Source organism: Papaver somniferum, chromosome 2 (assembly GCF_003573695.1).
Source record: "Papaver somniferum cultivar HN1 chromosome 2, ASM357369v1, whole genome shotgun sequence".
Lineage (NCBI taxonomy): Eukaryota > Viridiplantae > Streptophyta > Magnoliopsida > Ranunculales > Papaveraceae > Papaver > Papaver somniferum.
In genome coordinates this window covers 125,577,241-125,597,569 of record NC_039359.1, presented here as the reverse complement: position 1 = coordinate 125,597,569, position 20,329 = coordinate 125,577,241, and positions in this window count along the sequence as shown.

Here is a 20,329-nt window from a genome sequence, read left to right as displayed (position 1 = left end):
ACTTATCTCTATAAATCTCGCATCTCTCTCTGGTCTCGTCAAATTCTTCTCCGTCAGCATCTGTACTCGGCAATTACAACCATGTCCTGAATCCTGACTGAAGATAAGATATTTTAGGGTTTTATGCGCGTGCACCAGAACTATATCAAGTAGAAGAAGCATTCAAATTATCCCTCAATAATAAACACATGCAGGAGAAAACTAGGGTTCACAATAGGTTTGAAGAGGAGTCTATAGTCTCCATTCTACTCAGACGCCACTCATACTTTAGTCACATGACTCGAAGAACTAACACAAATGGGTAGAGAATTCGACAATGCGCCATTGATAAAAGTATCCGTCCATGTATCTCCTATCATGTGTTAAAAGGGTGTGATGTTTCAATACACGATCCAAGAGATATTATCAAAACACTTGAAGGAATTGTTGCTAAATAGATATGGACTCCAAGTTCAACTTCATATGGACATATCACCGAAAAAATAAGCTCGAAATCCTAATTTTTCTCCAATAGATGAAGGTTGGGTCTTTTATGTTCGATAGTTGGGGTCAACCACTGAAATCAGACGTCAAACGAAGTTTTTACAACCTCTGAAGTCAGGATCGCACAAGGAAAGAACTTCTATTACGAATTTAACTTAGGGTTTTCACCTACTCGCATACCCGACGGAGAAATCTAGGGTTTGCATCAAGTTCGAACTCATAAGGGTCCCATTCCTTTACCAGATGCATATGGAAAAGTTTAGAGAGAGAAAATATCAACCCTGGAGAAATCTTCCGACAGAGCCCCCTAGAGAAAATCTCTTTCTTCATGTTCCACTGCTTCACTTTGGCCTCTGCATCTCGAGCCACCTTCTTAGCATGTTCCAGCTCTTCATTTACCATGCTTCATTCCAGATTAAGAAACTCTCTAAAATACGAGGACCCGAACTCAACTCACCCCGACGGATCCTGACAGAATTGAGCCCAAAGATTCTCACGGGTTGTCACCAAGTTTCCCAGGTTTACAAAATCATCAAAAGCAAGACCGTTCGGAGTTATCATTTTTGTGATATAATCCATCGGCAAGTGTCTTATTCGAAGTCAAGATATGGGTTCTGTGAAATTACCCTCATGCAAGTCAGTTGTCTCTGCACCCGAATCTCTTGCTGAAATCCCTTTGAAATTGTTGAAGCCCGCCTCATCCGCATTCTACCAAGATCTAACTCGTTCTTACCATGAAGAGTACTCTACAAACAAAGAGAAGATCGGATAAGGTTGCAAAGTTCAAATTACATATGTTAAAATCAAGGGAGCAACAACACATGACTTGGGTTTGATTTACATGAGGACCGACCTTTCTCCCTAAAACCTTGTCCCCCTACAATCCCTTCAAACCTTGTATTCTCCTAGTCCCTTCAAGCACACCCTCATTCCTAGAGTCCTATACTTATCAAGAAATCCATATCACATCTCATGAGATACTCGTGGATTTGTTTGGGTTCACACTTTAACAAGGGATCAAGCAAAATACATTTTCTGGAAACCAAAGAGTAAAAACGAATAATCAATACCACAAACGTGTCTCTAGACTAAGAACACAAAATTCACGACCTAAACCGAGCTAAGAAAGGGTATTGAAGTCATAATACTCCAAGGGGTTGTGCTTGAAGCAAGAGAACGTTTTAAGAATCCAATTGAAACAAGGATTCCTTTGCAACGCGAAGACTTGAAAACTGATGAAAATTCATAAGGAATTTCGGGGTACTTTCTGAAGCAAAGGTGTTCCTCTATGTCTTCCCAACAACATAACAAAAGTGCGCTTCAAACGGAAAAACGAGCTAGGAGATGTGGTCCCAACACCGAAGTAAGTGCAATCTGAAAAAACTCCTGAAATTTTATACGGGATTTTTGAAGTCAAAAGTATACACGGATTTGATTGGCCAAACGAACTCGGAATCAAGTAATTATTTTTGAATTAGAAAGTATATTCTCTTTTCTTTCAAATTTGAGTCCGATGACTCAAATCAGAGTCTGTATGAAGAGTTTACAACCATTCTCCCTAAGTGTCTCAAATCTGAAGTTTTTTTTTTGACTAACACCTAAACAAAGTGAATCCATGACAAATACGACTACTTGTTTTCATTCAATGATCGAAGGAATATGAATATATGATCCAAGAGGGACAAATATCAAGACTTACCAAAGATGACTCTATGGAGAACGAAGGATGGGTATCTACATCAGCAAACTCAAGATGATAAGTACTTCTCTTAACTTCTATGTCATCAGTTCGAAGATTAATATCGTTCTGAAAAACAACAAATTTACTATCTTTTCAAAATAAATATGCTATCACTCAGCACGCCATTATTAAGAACTCAATTCAAGTACACCAAGCATTAAAAGTTAGCACGTGAATTTCCTTCAGAGTGCAATATAAATCCTACTTCAAATAAAAGGATGAATCTCACTTGAACAAATAAACCAACTTCCAAAAAGAGTCCAGGATGTGTTCTACTTGTTTCTATCCTTACCCAAGTAAATCATAATTCATGCCGAAGTTTATCCAACTCCTTGAACGTAGACTTATCAAAAAAAAAAAAGGCAGAAGTAAACACAAAAGTGCCTCTAGTTCAATATTTTGGCTATTTTGAAGAAAAGGGGATTTGGCTAAGAGAAGTGATAAAGTTCTTATACAATAATGGAACTAGACCAATACACACGGTTTTCAAGTTATCTCAGCCTCCAATGCGTCCAACTAGAGTTCAAGCCAAGCAAGGAAAGGAGTTTTAAGAGAAGGCGAAGGAATTCAACTTAAACAAGGAATTCTACTGTGAATGAAATTTGTGGAACACAATGCACCGGTTTCTAAACCTAGTAAATATCCAAAATACTTCTCTTTTCAATTTTATTTCAAAAGGGAAGCCTTGAAGCAAAAGGGAAAAGATTTCGAGTTAAAAGAGGAAATTAGAGGAATTTGGATCAAATAAGGAAACTGAGGGTTTTGTTTCTTCTAAAAATTCCTCCAAACCGTGGACATGCCCTTTTCATGCGTGAGGTTGCTATCCTAGGCCAGTGGGACGTGATTTATTCTCTCAGAATTTTTTACAGAGGGATCAAAGTCGAAGAGAATTAGGGTTTTGACGAAAATAACCTTAATTTCAAGAATTTGGTGAAAAAGGGATTTATTCTAAAAGAGAGGGGACCGAGCCTCTCCCATTCTATTGTATGGCTCTCTAGGCATATCTCAATCCCTTTTAGCTCATTACTCTTCAACAAAAAACGAGCTCATAAGAGATTTTGACCAAAATACCCTTATATTGCAATTTTGAGTATTTTGAAAGAAGAAAGCCTTAATATAGCTAGAGACCGACCAAGCTCTCATCTACTCATTCCAAAAGCCTCATACACGTGAATATTTATTTCTACAAATTCTCTAAGAAGAACGGGATTGAAACGAAATCCATAAAAGCGGAATCTCAAAGAAAATAAAGGGAATTTAGCTCAAAAGGGAAGTTTCAGTTCATAATTTTCAAAAACAAGACCAGATATGTTCCTCTATCCCTTTATCAATACGTGACTATGCCTAGGGAAGTTCCATGCCTCTTTCATGCTAAATAAAAATCAAGCTCACAGTGGTTTTTGATGAAAATACCCTTAGTTTCAAAAGTATGTATTTTCTCTAATAAAAATGAGCCTGATTGGTACAAGGAATTAAAAAAGCTCTCATCACGCAAGGTACCGACCCCAAAATATATATGCAAACCTTCCAAGCCTCTTCAGGCCTCTCCAGAGTGTCTGAAGGAGTCAGACGCGAAGAAAAGAGAAATTAGGGTTTAGGTACAGTACAAGCCCGAATTCAGAATTTACATGGGATATGGACTCCGGAACTTCAAAAGTAAGTACCAATATTTTCTCACGGCCCTTCACCAAAATCAAGTCCATCCAGGAGAGCGTTCTAAAATTCTATGTTCCCCACATACTCGCCTATACAAACTCAGAATCTCAAGGATGCACAAAGAGAGAAAATTAGGGTTTTGGCCAAGTAAACCCTAATTAACAAATTCCATTCGACGGAATTTGTGTCTCATCAAGACTTCATTATCATGTCATTAACGTCCAACACAAATTCCCAGGAAATTTCAAGGTCCAGAATTGATTCCAAGATCAGAGTCATAACAATTGAAGGATAAACATCAATTCGGGGATTCTGCAAGTCTAAAAGGATGAACGAATTGTAATTCCATACGAATGATTTGTTACCATCTATATAATCATCATAGAACAATCAAGGTTCTACTCTGAGTAGGGGACTTAATGTAGATGGTAAAATTTGGATAAGGGGCAAAAGTGTCACTTCAACCCTATAGACAGAATTCAACTCTCACGGGAGAGATTAAGCCCTTGACCCTCAAGGCATCCTTAGCCACGATTTCTAGTATACGTCCCCGCGCGACACTGCTGGTCGTGATGCCGTGATTCCTAGCGCACATGCTCGACGAGATACTGCTGGTCACGTAGGTTCTGTAGAGCGTAAAACGTCCCCGACATACTTATGAACCAGAACATCCACAATTCCAGCATGTCCTCGTGAGACGCAACTGATTGAGATGCCATGATTCCTAGTATACATCCTCAATGAGATGTTGTTGGTCATATAGGCTCTATAGATGCGTAAATACGTCCCCTAAGGACTTATGACCTAGAGCGGAGATTTGCATATCTCCTGTATTTAACACCCCTAGTTCCGGATCAGGATCAAACACATATGGAGATTCGAACTCGAAGCGTTACGGGACGGAAGGAGACTTATGCATATAACTCTTCTAATTTATTTATTATAAAAAAACATAATTTAACCTTTCTAACATGAGTTTAAACATATGAATTTGCTAATCATTTATAACAACATTTCCAGCAAACTTATTATTTCAAATTACATTTCAATCAATACAATGAAAAGATTCAAATCACTAAGCTACTCAATCCTAACTTCCGTTGCGCAACTCTAATAAATCTGCAAGGATGTCAATTGGGGTGAAATGGCAGCTCAGTAGAATGCATTACCAAATCTCTAAAGATGCGAAAACATAATCATTTTTATCAAAGAAAAACATATGACAAGAACATGGTACAACTATAACGAATCCATGATATATTCAAGAATCACAATACCAATAGTATTTTCGATAAATTATCCAATCTAGAATTCAGTCTATGAGTTCATAACATTGATATTATTATCAACAAATCATCCTTCTAAGATTCAACACACCAATTAACATTATCAATAATGTTTCCAACAACCCATCCTTTTAAGTTCACACTTGAGTTCAACAATTCATTGAATTAGATTTCACACATCTCACCAACAAACCTTGAGTTCACGGTACGAAATCCTTGGTTCGTACACCCACCTATCGTTTATCGGCACGGACAGCCTCCATCGGTGGCCAGGAAAAAAAGTTCCTATGAGGATCATACCCATCTGCTCTCGGGGATCATTACCCATTTCATTCAAAGTACGAAAACCTTGGTTCATACACCACCTATCGTTTATCGGCACGGAAAGCCTCCATCGACGGTCGGGAAAACACAAGTTCCCATGGGGATCATTACCCATTTAACTCTCGGGGATCATTACCCGTCGTTAGCACGAAATGATATTCCATATAACGGAAAAACATGACTCATTTCATTTTTAAAATCGTTTTTACACACAACACAAGCAACCATGGCATAAGAACATAAATTTCTTTCAAGCATTTCTACAAACAAGCTAACTACATCCATTTTGCATCATACATATTTGGGTTATTTATTCATTTGATCTTTCTAAAATTTTTAGAGAACATACATAACTCCATAAAAAACCACATATCCAAATTGCATAGAAAACCAACTGTTCAAAAAAAAGTTATTGAATTTACAAGGACATCCTAAAAATTGGGAAGATTACATGTCATTAACAAACAATTCATGATAAATTCATATAAATATCAAATTGACTCAATACAAACCAAACTGATAGATAAATCACAAATATACAACTTTTGTTAAGGACTCAAATCGTTTTAACATCATTAAGACTTCGTAAGAATATCAAAAACACAGCAAAGTGGAACTGTCCAGAATTTCAGATTCTATCATCCAAATTTAAACACACATTCAACGGTGAATTTGTGGTGTATTGTTCTCAAAATTTAACCATAGGTACCTAATCATGTTATCTAATAATTTCAAAAGCCTGATCATCATTAGGAGATATATATTTGTGTGATTAAATTACTAAAACCCAATAATACAAAATCATACAAAATAAACACTCAAAGAAAACACCAAAAGAGAAAAGGGTTTCACATTCTACCTTTAATTCAATGACCCTTTGCTGATTTCCCATAATCTTCTTCTATATAAATCCTAGCTCCATCTCCTTCTCTTTCTCTCTAGCTTTTTGGTTTTTCTTTTAACTTCTCTCATTCCCTTTCTTTTTTACTTTATTATAAATCCTATATAAATTAATACTAATTATCCCAATTATATAAAAGAGGTTCGGATTCATTGTCCAGGTAGTTCTCGTTGGGTAGAATTTTGTTATGCTAGGCCTGCTAAACTGTACTATGACCAATACATTTTGTCTTCTGCACTCGGTGTTCAACAAGGTGATCCTCTCGTCCCCTTTTGTTTTCCTTGACACTTCATCCCCTTGTGAAGTCCATTACTTCTCGTTGCAAGCTTTATTTGCACGCCTGGTACCTGGATGATGACACTATCATTGGCGACACGGTGGAGGTTGCTCGAGCTTTGAGCATTATTGAGTCTGAAGGACCGGATAGAGGTCTTCATCTTAATATCAATAAGACCGAGGTCTTTTGGCCCACTACTGATCCACGTAGCTTGGAAGTAGGTGTTTTCCCCCCGGATATTGGCAGACCTGGCAAGGGAGTTAAGCTTCTGGGTGGACCAGTGAGTTTAGATTTGGAATTCATGAGTGACATGGCTCTTAATAGGGTGAATAAGACTATTCAGCTAATGTATGATATCAAAAAGCTCAGAGATCCACAGAGTGACATGTTATTACTCCGTAATTGTGTAGGTGTATCCAGACTATATTTTGCTATGCATACTACTAATCTGGCAGCTCTACAACAGGCCTCTGACCTCTTTGATGACCACCTGATCCAATATTTGAGGCTTTTAATCACCGAAGATGGTGTTGGTTTTGGAACTTTGCAACAAATACTGGCTACTCTTCCTATCAAAGATGGTGGTCCTGGCATTTATACCATAGCTGACACTCGCACCTATTGCTATCTTGCCTCTCAGAGTCAGACTGCCTCGGTGCGGAAGGTGATTCTTGGTAGCTCCTTCACAACGGATAATGGGGTTGCCTATCAGACGGCTCTTCATAACTTCATTCAGGTATGTGGTTTGCCTTCCAACTTTTGCGTCAATGACACTGCCCCCTTCTATGCACTCCCTGGCAGTCACTTATTTTTATGCGGTTAAGAAGCAAATCCCTGACCAATTTACTCTATCTGCAAGAGATTCCGTTCTTTGGAAATGCAATCAGATCAAACACGCTCAAGACTATCTTTTGTCTGTTCCGATCAGCGGTTTAGATCAGTGCCTTGGTCCCAGACAATTCAGAGCAGTTTTTTGTTATCGCCTTGGTATCCCTTTATTTGTTGAGGATGGGTTGTGCTCTTGTTGCAAAAGGACTATGGATATATTTGGTGATCACGCGCTTCATTGTGCTAATGATGTTGGTTTGAAGTTCCGCCATAACTTGGTACGCGATGTAATTGCGAATATTTGTTTCAAAGATGGTGTCCCTGCCCGCAAGGAAGTTGCTTTGGGATTTTTGTCTGAGAATAATAAGGATTTACGTCTGGCAGATATCCTTGTTCTCAACTGGGAAAATGGCCAAGATATGTGTATGGATGTCACATGAGTCTCCCCCTTTTTTGGAGATGGTGTTCATACTTTCGTCCCAGGCCAGGCTATCTCCAAAGCAATCTCGCATAAACGTTCTAAATATTTGAATGAATGCACTTCACATGGTTATGGTTTGGGTGTGCTAGCCTTTACCACCTTAGGGGAACTTATTGGTGATACTATTTGTTTTTTCAAGCGTCTGAAAAATTGTTTAGTTAGCCATGACGCTGGTAGTAGTCTTGGTAGTTTTATTTTTCACAGATTAGATGTTGCTATACAAAAGGGGGTTGGTGCTCAACTTGTTGCTCGACTACCAACTAAACCCTCTTCTGTTAAATGTTAAACAATCTATTTAGAATAAATTTAAAGTAAAAGTTATTTTTTGTGAAAAATATTATATAAATATTTAATATTTATTTTATTCTTTTTATTATCTTTTCATTTTCCTCAAATCCATAAACTCATCTAACAATAATTAGGTGATTATATTTACACCCTAACCTTTTACTAAGTGATAAAAGAATGTCTTCTAGATATCTAAGTTCAAAAGAATAACCTACTAGGCTAAGGCAAACAAAACGACTCCACAAAAACGCGAATCACAAGGTAAGCTAATTACTTGAACGAAATCCGTCCCAAAAAATCGTAAACAAAAATACCGGTTATTACACCGTAAGCATGACTACCCTATTTGATATCAAGGACTGATTCCTAGTACATCATCGCGAGATACACTGTTCATGTCTACTCTAGGCTCTGACTCGACTTACTGAGGTTACTGAATAACTCCTAGGACTTCCCCGCGAGATACACTGGTTATTCTGCCTCCGGGCCCTTTCGACAGACTCCTAGAACATCCTTTCAGGATACACTGGTCTTGTTGTCCCATCATATAGACACAAAATTGATTCCTAGCACATCTCTGCAAGATACTCTGGTCAAAGACAAGTGAGCCAAAGTCTCATAGAGGTTTTAATTAGGCGTACAAAGCATTTTCTCTCTCTCTCTCCAGGACGAATCCCAGCTGACCATAGAGAGATTCAGATCCGTTAAGAAAATCAATCTCTCTGCAAAAATCACGGAGAGATTTTGATCTGTCTACAAAATCTCGGAGAGATTCAAATCTCTCTGCAAAATCTCGAAGAGATTCAAATCTCTCTGCAAAATCACTGAGAGATGTTGTTTCGTCTGCAAAATCTCGGAGAGATTCAAATTTCTTCGCAAGATCTCAAAGAGATTCAAATCTCTCTGCAAAATCTCGAAGAGATTCAAATATCTCTTCAAAATCTCGGAGAGATTCACATGATAGGCACACACCTTACCTAGTACTCAAGCATATTTCTCATCCTCTCAAACACACTCACGGCTAGTAAATTGAGCATGAACTATACATGTCTATCCAAAAACGTGGATAAGCTCTCTTGAGCTCTGCATGCTCAACACAGGGACCCAAAAACAATAATACGGTCTTCACATGACATATGTGACCGGCCATGGAGAGAGGGAGATCAGCCTCAACTCCTCTCACACTGCACACGATTCCTGAGGAATTCCATGCCTTTTCACATGACTTATCCTAGTCATTCTCACAAACCAGAGAATATCTCTCTATCTTGGCCAACTCGGCTAAAGAGAATATTTCTCTCTCAACACATCATCACAAAGGCTGACTCAGCTTCACACAAATGGGGGATATCAATTAGGGTTTTGGTCTGGTGGTCTACGACACGTGTGAGGAATGCTCGAGTTATTTCTCACCGCAGAAGAGAGTAAAGGCTATGGAATAATGAGATAAACTCAACCTAGTTTATCCCTATTTCTGAAGAGACGGGAGAATTGCTCCGCACGGCACGGAAAGCAATCCTTATCTTCACCGACCTGAGATTAGAGAATTCAGTTATAAATAGGCCCTCTATTTTTCCAAGCTAGGAACATCTTTTCTTATAACCTCTCAGAGCAATAACTTGTTCTCTGATCTCTCTTTTTATCTGCTTCCCTCCCTAAGACCAGCCCTAATCCTTCTTCCATGTGACTGAAGCATCCTTTGAACGGCCACTGTGCGTGCCTTCTCTCTGCAAGTAGAGCCTAACTTTAAAAACTGAAAGCAAAATATATTCTTCATTCATGATTCAGGGTCTTACAATGATTGGGTATTTAAGCTACCAATCTGAGAAGAGGGACATCAACGGCCCTTATTACATCAGAGAAGAAAGTAAACAAAAACGGTGCTCGAGGAAATAAATCCTTCACAATCGAGCACATGTGAAAACACGTGATTACTAGTAAACCAGGTGAGTCGGGTATTCAACTCAGCTAAGAAACTCGGTCTCAGTCATGGGTACATGACAATGCCTCTCCCTTTAAAAATCCTTGTCCTCAAGGATAAAGTCTGGAAACTGAGCTTGTATGTGAGTTGTATCCTCCCATGTAGCATCATCTGTCGTAGAGTTAGACCAGTGAATGAGTATTTGAGGCACAAATTGACTACCTCAGAGAATGGTACGAGTGTCTAACACAGCCATTGGCTCGACAACAAAACGACCGGCATCATCCACCAATGGCAGAAAAGGTAGTGTAGAAGCGTTGAGACCAATGTGCTTCTTAAGCTGAGAAACATGAAAGACTGGATGGATTCATGATCCTACTGGTAATTGCAGTATGTAAGCCACTGCTCCAACACGTTTGAGAACTGCAAAGGGACCAAAATATTTTGCAGAAAGCTTAAAATTCTCCCCGATAGCAACTGAAGATTGGCGATATGGTTGCAGTTTAAGAAAAATCAAGTCTCCTACTGCAAATTCCCTATCCAAGCGCTTTTTATCTGCAAAAAACTTCATTCTATCTTGTGCCTTTGCTAGGTCTTCTTTTAGGAGTTGCAACATAATATCTCTCTCTTTCAAGTAACTTTCTACAAAAGCAACTGAAGTGGAAGCCATAATGGGAAAGATGAGATGAGGAGGTTGATAACCATACAAGGCCTGAAAGGGTGACATTTTCAGACTAGAGTGGTAGTTTGTGTTGAACCACCATTCTGCAAGATCTAACCATTGTGTCCATTGCTTGGGATTTGAGCTAGTCATACACCTGAGATACTGTTCCGCACAAGCATTTGTTCTCTCAGTTTGTCCATCTGTTTGTGGATGGTAAGCAGTAGAGAGTTTGAGAGTGGTGACTAAATACTTGAATAGAGCTTGACAGAAATGACTAACAAAAATCTTGTCTCTGTCACTGACATTGAGGATGGTAAACCATTTAGCTTGAAGATGTTATTGAGGAATTCTTTGGCCACTGACATGGCTGTGAAGGGATGACTTAGAGGAATGAAGTGGCTATATTTTGTAAGTATATCCACAACAACTAAGGTGACACTCTTCTTATTGGACATTGGAAGTCCTTCAATAAAATCCACGGATATCTCCTTCCATGCTTGATCTGGTACGGGTAGAGGTTGTAAAAGCAAACTAGGAAAAGTAGAGCTTTTGTTGCATTGACATATTTCACAAGTGGCCACAAATTGCATGATGTTATTTTTCATTTTGGGCCATAAGAAATGATACTTGGCCTTATGATAAGTGCCTAGCATGCCTGAGTGTCCTCCAATAGCAGAGGAGTGTAAGGATTGAAGAATGGAGTGTCTAACATCATTACCTGAGCCAATGTATAGTCTTCCCTTGAATCTCAGTATGCCGTGTGAATAAGAAAACTTGGACTGAGCAGGAGAGACAATTAATGCTGCAATTTTTTGTTGAGCCATAGGGTCACCTTCATAGCTGGATATGATATCTTGTGTCCATTGGGGAGCGCTCAAGGTTAGTGCATTGCAATCTGTAGAGATGGTTGGTAGTCTGTACAGAGCATCAACAACTAGATTGTCTTGGACTTTTTTTTATTTGATGACATAGTCAAATCCCATCAATTTAACTAGCCACTTCTGTCGTAAGGTAGTGGAGAGTCTTTGATCCATTAAATGTTGTAAGCTTTGGTGGTCAGTATGGATGATAAACTTACTATGAGAGAGGTAATACCTCCATTTTGTATTTCCATGACAATGGCTAAAAACTCCCTCTCATAAGTGGATAATGCCAATGATTTAGGACCCAAAGCTTTATTGAAAAAAGAAAGTGGTCTGCCTTCTTGCATAAGTACTGCTCCCACTCCCCTGTCACATGCATCAGTTTCTAGTATAAATTGCTTGTTAAAGTCAGGTAATGCCAATACTGGGGCCATTGTCATGGCAGACTTGAGAGCCTTGAAAGATTCATGAGCTGATGCAGACCAATGAAATGCATCCTTCTTATGCATATTTGTAAGTGGTTTAGATATGGTACCATAGCCTTTGATAAACCTTTTATAGTACCCTGTAAGGCCTAAAAATCCTCTTAGTTGTCTCAAGTTGGTAGGGAGTGGCCAAGTTTGCATAGCAGATATTTTGGCAGGTTCAGCAGCTACACCATCTGCAGAAATGAGGTGTCCCAAGTATTCCAGTTGAGGCTGAGAAAATCACATTTAGATAGCTTAGCATATAAAGAATGTTGTTTGAGGAGTGTAAAAATATGGTTGAGGTGCAAAATATGCTCTTCCAAGGATTTGCTGTAAACTAAGATATCATCAAAAAATACCAAAACAAACTTCCTGAGAAATGGTTGAAATATGTCATACATCAAAGCTTGAAATGTAGCAGGAGCATTTGTAAGGCCAAAAGGCATGACCCTGAATTCATAATGGCCATGGTGAGTTCTAAAAGTTTTTTTGAATATATCAGGACCAAAGACTCTTATTTGATGGTAACCAGATCTCAAGTCAATTTTGGTGAAGATAACAGCTCCTTTGAATTCATCCAACAACTCATCAATTAAGGGAATGGGAAACTTATCCTTGACAGTCAACTCATTGAGCTTCCTGTAATCAATACAGAATCTCCAGGTCCCATCTTTCTTTTTCACCAGTAGAATAGGAGAAGCAAAAGGGCTATTGCTAGGTTGAATAAGGCCTACAGAAAGCATTTCTTGCACCATTTGCTCCACTACAGATTTATAGATGTAAGGAAATTTATAGGGTTTCTGTGAAGTGGGTAATGAATCTGGTTTAAGAGGGATTTTATGGTCCAAATTTCTCTGTGGGTGAAGTGCAGCAGGTTCTGCAAAAACATCAGGAAAAGAATCCAAAACTGCTTGTACTGGAGTAGGTATTGGAGTAGGAAGTGTAGGAGAAATAGCAAAAAATTGACCAACTAATGTTGGCGTGTTATCTTTGATGAATTTCTTCAATGAAGAGCCAGAAATAATGTTAATGGAAGGTTTAGAATGACTGCCCTGAAGTGTGATGTAGCTACCATGATGCATAAAAGAGATCTTTAGTTGAGCAAAGTTGAAAGTGATGTCTCCCAATTGCTGTAACCAGTCAGCTCCCAATACCATATCAAAGCCACCTAATGGTAAGACCCTTAGATTAGAACAAAAGTTGTAGCCCTGTATATCCCAATGTAGGTCTTGACATATGCCTTGGCTTATGAGACTGTCTCCATTTTCCACAGTAACTAACATTGACCCTGTTGGAGAAGCATGAATGCCTAATTTGGCCACGAGAGATGAGTCAATGAAGCTGTGAGTACTGCCAGTGTCAACCAAAACCATGATGGGGTGCTTGTGCAAGTGACCTGTAATCCTGATTGTGTCATGGACAACATTTCCTGTTAAGGCATGCATAGATATTTCAATAGGAGAATCAGGAGTGGAAGGGGACACAACAGGTAAGTCATCAGTGCTCAGCTGTTCTTGTTCTTCTACTTCTTCATCAGAGATTAACATAAAAAGCTGTTGAGTTTTGCACTTATGGCCCTGCCTATAGAACTCATCGCAGTTATAACATAATCATTTATCTTTTCTCATCTGCATTTGAGCATGAGTAAGCCTTTTAATTGGTGGAAAGGAATTGTCTGGAGAAGTTTTTGTTGGAGTAGTAGGGTGTGTTATAATGGGGGTAGTGGCTGAATTTGGTGGTCTACTGTAAGTTGAGGTAGAAGAAAAAAATGGTTTTATAGAGGAAGGTGGATGGGCAACAGATAATAGTATTGGTGTAAAAGGTCTAGAGCATGGTTTAATAGGCTTTAGTTGATGGTGCATTGAAGCCTGTTGCATCCTTGCTAAATAAAAAGCCTCAGAAGTGGTGTCAGGTTTGAACATCTTAACAGTATTGCGCATATCATCTTTCAAACCACTAATGAAACTGAGGGTATAAAAAGTTTCTGGTAAAAAAGGATTGTTAGCAACCATGAAACCTTTGTAATGTTCCCATTTATCATAGTAATCCTCTACAGTAGTGGTTTGGGATAATTTGTTAAAACTACCCACATAATCATCATGTGGAATATCCTCAAAAACAATACATAAATATTTAAAAAAAGTATCCCACTGAATAGATTCTTTACCTTGTTGAAAATTTGTAAACCATGAATTCACCTGAGAGTCAAAGTGTATAGCGGCCATATCTACCCGATCCTCATCAGGAAATTTGTGAAATGCAAAATAACGTTCACACTTAAGATCCCAACCTTGAGGGTTGGAACCATTAAATCTCGGAAAATCAACTTTAGGTGTGGGAGAGAACTTACTGTTGTTGTGAGGAATTAGGGTCTTTATGATTTGACGAAGATTTGTTAAAGAATGAGCAGATTCATCTTGAAATTCACCAGAGGAATTTGGATCTGGTGGTTGATGAGTGTGCTATGACAACTGAATAAGAATTTTCAATTGGGTAACAATATCAGCTACTGAAGATTTCAGAGAAGTAATTTCTGCTTTGATTTCATTAATGGAAGTGGTGTTATCAGCAACAGAAGCAGTAAGTTCTTGAAGTTTTTCTCGATTTTCCATGGCGACAGGTTCCAGGATAAGAGTCTGATACCAATTGTAGTGTACTGATGTGTAACTACAAGGATTTGATCTAGATAACTAGCAGCAAGCTGCCTTCTCTCTGCAAGCAGAGCCTAACTTTCAAAACTGAAAGAAAAATAATTTCTTCATTCATGATTTAGGGTCTTACAATGATTGGGTATTTAAGCTACCAATCTGAGAAGAGGGACATCAAGAGACCTTATTACATCAGAGAAGAAAGTAAACAAAAACGGTGCTCAAGGAAATAAATCCTTCACAATCGAGCACACATGAAAACACGTGATTACTAGTAAACCAGGTGAGTCGGGTATTCAACTCAGCTAAGCAACTCGGTCTCAGTCATGGGTACATGACAGACTGTTCGTGCTCAACCTCCCGTAACTCACTTTCAGAAATCCTAGAATCCCACTTCTAACCTTTCTCAGATTTTAGGTAACTACACCGACCAAGGACTTCTATTAGGAATCTATTTCCTAAACTAAGAGTATTGCCTAAAACAAAATTCTTCCCTAACCAGGAATCCTGCCTAGAATAGGATTCCTGCCTAGAATAGGATTCTTCCCTCAACTTATCTTGAGGTTAACTAAGTTCCATAAAGGAGTACAGATACACCTGTATCAGGGGATCGTAAGAAATGTTAGGACCCTATTAAATGCTATATTATTACTAAAATTAAAATTGACGTATTAAAAAAAAATAATATCATTATTTTGAAAAATATTTTAAGAAAATAGAAACAACGATATCTTTGTTTTATTATGAAAATACATATTATGAAAAATTATGTATGAACAAGTAGAATTTTTATTAGGAAATTTATAGTTGTCCATAAATAATTTTGTTTAAAAATGGAATGACAATTAATATGAAAGATACTGAATAATTTTTTTTCCTTATATATGGTGATATTATACTATTTAAGACTTTGGATTGAGTTTGTATTAAAAATGATTTTATGATTATTAAAAATAAAGGGTGTATTTGATAGTTTAAGAGGAAAATATGTCTATAAACAGAGCTGGCAGATAAAAATAGACAGACCAAAATAGAAGATAGGACAGATAAAAAAGACAGAGGGAGTAATAAAATAAAAGAAGTGGAGAGGTGTGGGACCGGCCACGGTATGGCCAGTCAGTAGGCCCGGTCCCGCTTTTTCTTTTTTTGTGACTAATACACATACCGAGTGGAAATTCCGCAAAAGGAGAATATTTATTACTAATTCATGGGATTCATCTAAGAAAAGCCGTGAATTGAAGTAATAAATATAGTACGGAAAATAAAATATTTTCTAGGAATTCAATTGATAAATATTGCATTAGAGTTAATTAATTGATAGCTCTATACTAGCAGACAATTTTTCTATGAGCAGTATATTTATTCGAGAATCGAGGTATGAGAAAGTAGAGGCATCATACTCGTCATACTCGTTCTGAACATTTCTGCATAGTCAGGGAAAATATGCGACATCCTGAAGATGTTGTTTCTCTATACTAGTGGTTAATCCATTTAGGAGTCGTCCAATCATTCTCGGTTCAATATAAAACTGTATACTAAAGTTTCTTAGTATAAATGATGCAATATACATAATTTTGAAATCTCAGCTGAGAGACTTCAATAATTACATATTCATGCATGCTCTGAAGAGGTTACACACTCAATCAAAGATCATTGTGAATTGAGCTTTCATGTCTAAGTTATAAAATATGAATTTCATAGATTCGTCTGAAGCTAGGTTATAAATATACAAAACTATAATTTTACAATTTTAGTCTTCATCGAAAAATCCACCATCAACTATGATGCGCGGTTCTTGATGGTTTATATATATGTGCATCTTCTTCTTTGTCAAGGAAATCTTTTCATACGCCTTTGGTGTCCATTCTTGGTGTAAACCCTTGCGAGAAAGATTGGTTCTCCCTTCTAAGAGTAAATTAAATCTTGTATGTTCTTTGCAAGTTTGTATCATATAGAAGATGATCGCAATACTTGATCCTCATGATTATTCTTGCGTATTGCTTAAGTCCCTTGAGATGTATTTCTTGGTTATCATATTTATAGGATTGGAACACCATCTCATGATGATTTTTCCTCAAAATTTACGCTTTTAACTCTTACGTTCTTAATAAACTAGGAGGAGTAAACTTTTGATGATGATGGATAAAAATTTACTTGTGAGTTTGTTAATGTCCATAAAAATCCGTTATTTGTAAAGGTCGCCATGTTGTTCCCTTGGAAATAACATCATATGGGGGAGAGTTCTTTTGAACTTATGCTTAATTGTCTGGGGAGAGCGGATGTGGAATCTGTAGGAGATACTTGTACTATATATCCCCTTGATGAACACGCTAAGTTTAATTAGTGACGTCGTCTAAACTAAAATTCGGTATGTGTCTCTTTATTCGTGAATACTCATTTGTTATGATTCAATACGATCCAGACTTTTCACCTTTGCAAATTTTTTGACAAAAGGAGGAGAATTATTAAGTAGTATCTTACTACATACACATGGTTTATAGATCACTGTGTAATGGGGAGTGGATTTATATCTATAGTTTTTACCTATACGCAAAAGATATAAGTATTGGCTAAGGGGGAAAAACACATCACTGTAGTATTACTTCGAATGTAACACCCCGTGTTTTTAGCATGGCGCATGCTAAAATATGCGCCATTGCTCGAGATGAAGCTTCATCCAAAGCTTCCGTTGCATGTGAGATGCATTTGGCCCAGGGCCAATATCCGGTGCTAAGTAAGGCACATCGCGTATGCATATTGGCTAAGGCCAATATGGCATTAGTTGGAGGCTACATTGTCCAAGAGCCAATCTTGCATCAAATGATGCATTAGGCCAGTTGGGTAGATGGACTTGAATATGTACAACCAACATAGCTGGACATCGGGTGGAAAATGTACAGCCAACACGGTTGGGCATAGGAGTGGCCTACGGGCCAAAGCTATAATACAACCATCCTGGCTGAACATCGAGTTGACATTTGAGTGGCCTATGGGACAAAGTCGGAAATACAGCCATCACGGCCCTTCATCGGGTTTGACTCAGGAAGTGTTCAGCTATTCTGGCCGGGCATAGGAACTGGCATGTGAGCCAGAACTGAATGTACAACCATCTTGGCCGATTATTCAGGAAAATACATGGCAACGGCCATGAATAGTAAAAGTGGGGAGTTGATGAATGATTTTCGCTCCCCCAATTTAAGTTGTAAAAATATAAAATTAACATATATAGGGAGGGCTAGTTGGTTGAAGGTGCATATGAGGACCATGTACCAAGTAAGCTTCACAGCTTAGTCGGAACGCTATGAATGATGCCTAAGGCATAGCCTTGCGAATAGAGCATATGATGCTGAGGCATCACTATGCCATGTCGCAAACCAAATTTTCATCACTTGGATGCATTTTGACGGAATGGCCTATACGGACTAGGCCATTACCATTATTGCTTGGCCACGACCATGTAAATGAGTTGGCTTAAGCTTATATCCCTTCGAGATGAACTACAGTCTGTGCTTGATCCTTTTAGAGTAGGGAAGGGTACGTATGTGTAGATGGGGAAAAACGATTTGCTGGTTTTTAAGGAATTGAGGAGACGACCGTATGGAGGAGACTCCTCGAACCGAGCGAAATGTTAAACCTCACACAGATGCACCTCTGCAAAGGGGGTGCTTTAGATTCGAGAGATCAATCTGTAGTACTCCAGCCTAAATCAAGACAATGACCGTTCCAGAGTAAATTCGGTCACAAGAGAGGATGGGTTGATCTGTAGGAGGGAAGCTGAGAAATGTGTGGAATCAATGGTAATCAAAGATTGTGGGTGTATGAATTCTGAATATGATAAGCTCTGAATGATTGAAATTGCTCAATTGAGAGTAGTTGCTCAATTGATGAGTTGATGATCTCGTGTTGTCGATGAGACGTGAGATTGATGATACTATTGATGCTAATATTTCAATCATGATTCAGAGACTTATTTATATTGCTGGAATTTTAGACACCATGACCCCATGAAGTGTGACAGTTGATGAAATCAAGGAGTGGGGAAGTGGAGATCGTGTTTGAAACCTGTTGCTCAACGTGTGGAGACTTGGTCGATTTTCCACCCACTACCTCGTGAATTCCTTCAACTGATTGCACGACTTGCTCACATTACATCGTGTGTTTGAACACACGTGCCGTAGACCGCCAGACCAAAACCCTAAGTGATATCCCCCCAAGTGACACGATTGACGTCTCGTGGTTTGTTAGTCAATTGATGACTTCGTGGTTTGATGGGACGATGAGTCCATGTAGTCGTTGAGTTGAACATGATGTTTTGAAACTCGTGAATTGAACATGTCATGAGACAGAGGTATAGTTCTTATGATGAATTGAGCAAGTATTTCTCATTCGATGGATCGTTGAATATTGATTGTTGAACCACTATTCCTTGGTTTGAACAAATATTTATCATCTGAGCAAGTGTTGCTCATGTGATGAATTGTTGAATATTTGGTCGTCTGAGCATGAGTTGCTCGTCTGATGGATTATTGGCAGCGTACAAAAAATATTAATTAGAATACTGGTCGTTGAACCGAGCATAATTAATAAAATTAATGACCATGAGGTCGTCATAAAATTATTAAGGTTAGAATCTGGAATGATGATCCTTGGATTCAGAAACCCTAATTTGATCAATTGATGATCAATTCATGGTTCGTCAGAATTTCAACCATGGGACGGAGGAGGGAGCGATTACATGGGACCGTGGATCAACCATGTAGTGTCCATATGCTCATGTGAGAAAATACGAAGAACTCCTGAAGAGTTGACGATTTGTTGGTGGAAGAATGATTAAATGCTGGCTTAATCATTTATTCAAAAATGCTCGTCTGAGCTTTAGGTGAGAAAACCTAATTAATTATGACGAGGCGAGGGATCGACCATGGAGTCATGAAACCGTCCCTGGGTTGTCCCGTGACCGTCTGACGATCACTTCATGAAAATCCAAAGTGTTTGGGAGAGTTTTGGACCTAATACGAGCAATTGTGCAAATTAGATCAAAACTTGTGGAAATTGATGGGACCGGCTACCGTGAGCCAAAGAGCCAATCTTGGTCGGTCAAGTTAGCGTGCTCGTGTCCCCAAGGCATCCGTGTCTCAGTCCTGAGAATTTTGATATTTTCTGGCGTGCAATTGAGCATCCATTCGAGAAAATATGTCAAAATTAGGGTTTCGACGAAACTGAGGAAAACACCATGAGATGATGAAAAATAATTATAAAATAAGGAATGAGGAGGCGTGGGACCGTCGTGGTCATGGCATGGTCGGCCGGTCGTGACCACAGTCCCGTGGTGCCTTTTCCTTAATTTTATAATATTTTGATGATTTTATGAAAAAATTCATGAATTTTGAGAAATTTGATGAATTTAAGGAGTTTCCATGAATTGAAGGAGTTTTAATGAGTTCAAGGAAACAAAAAATATTAAAATAATAAAAACAAGGGCGTGTGGGACCGTAGAAGGC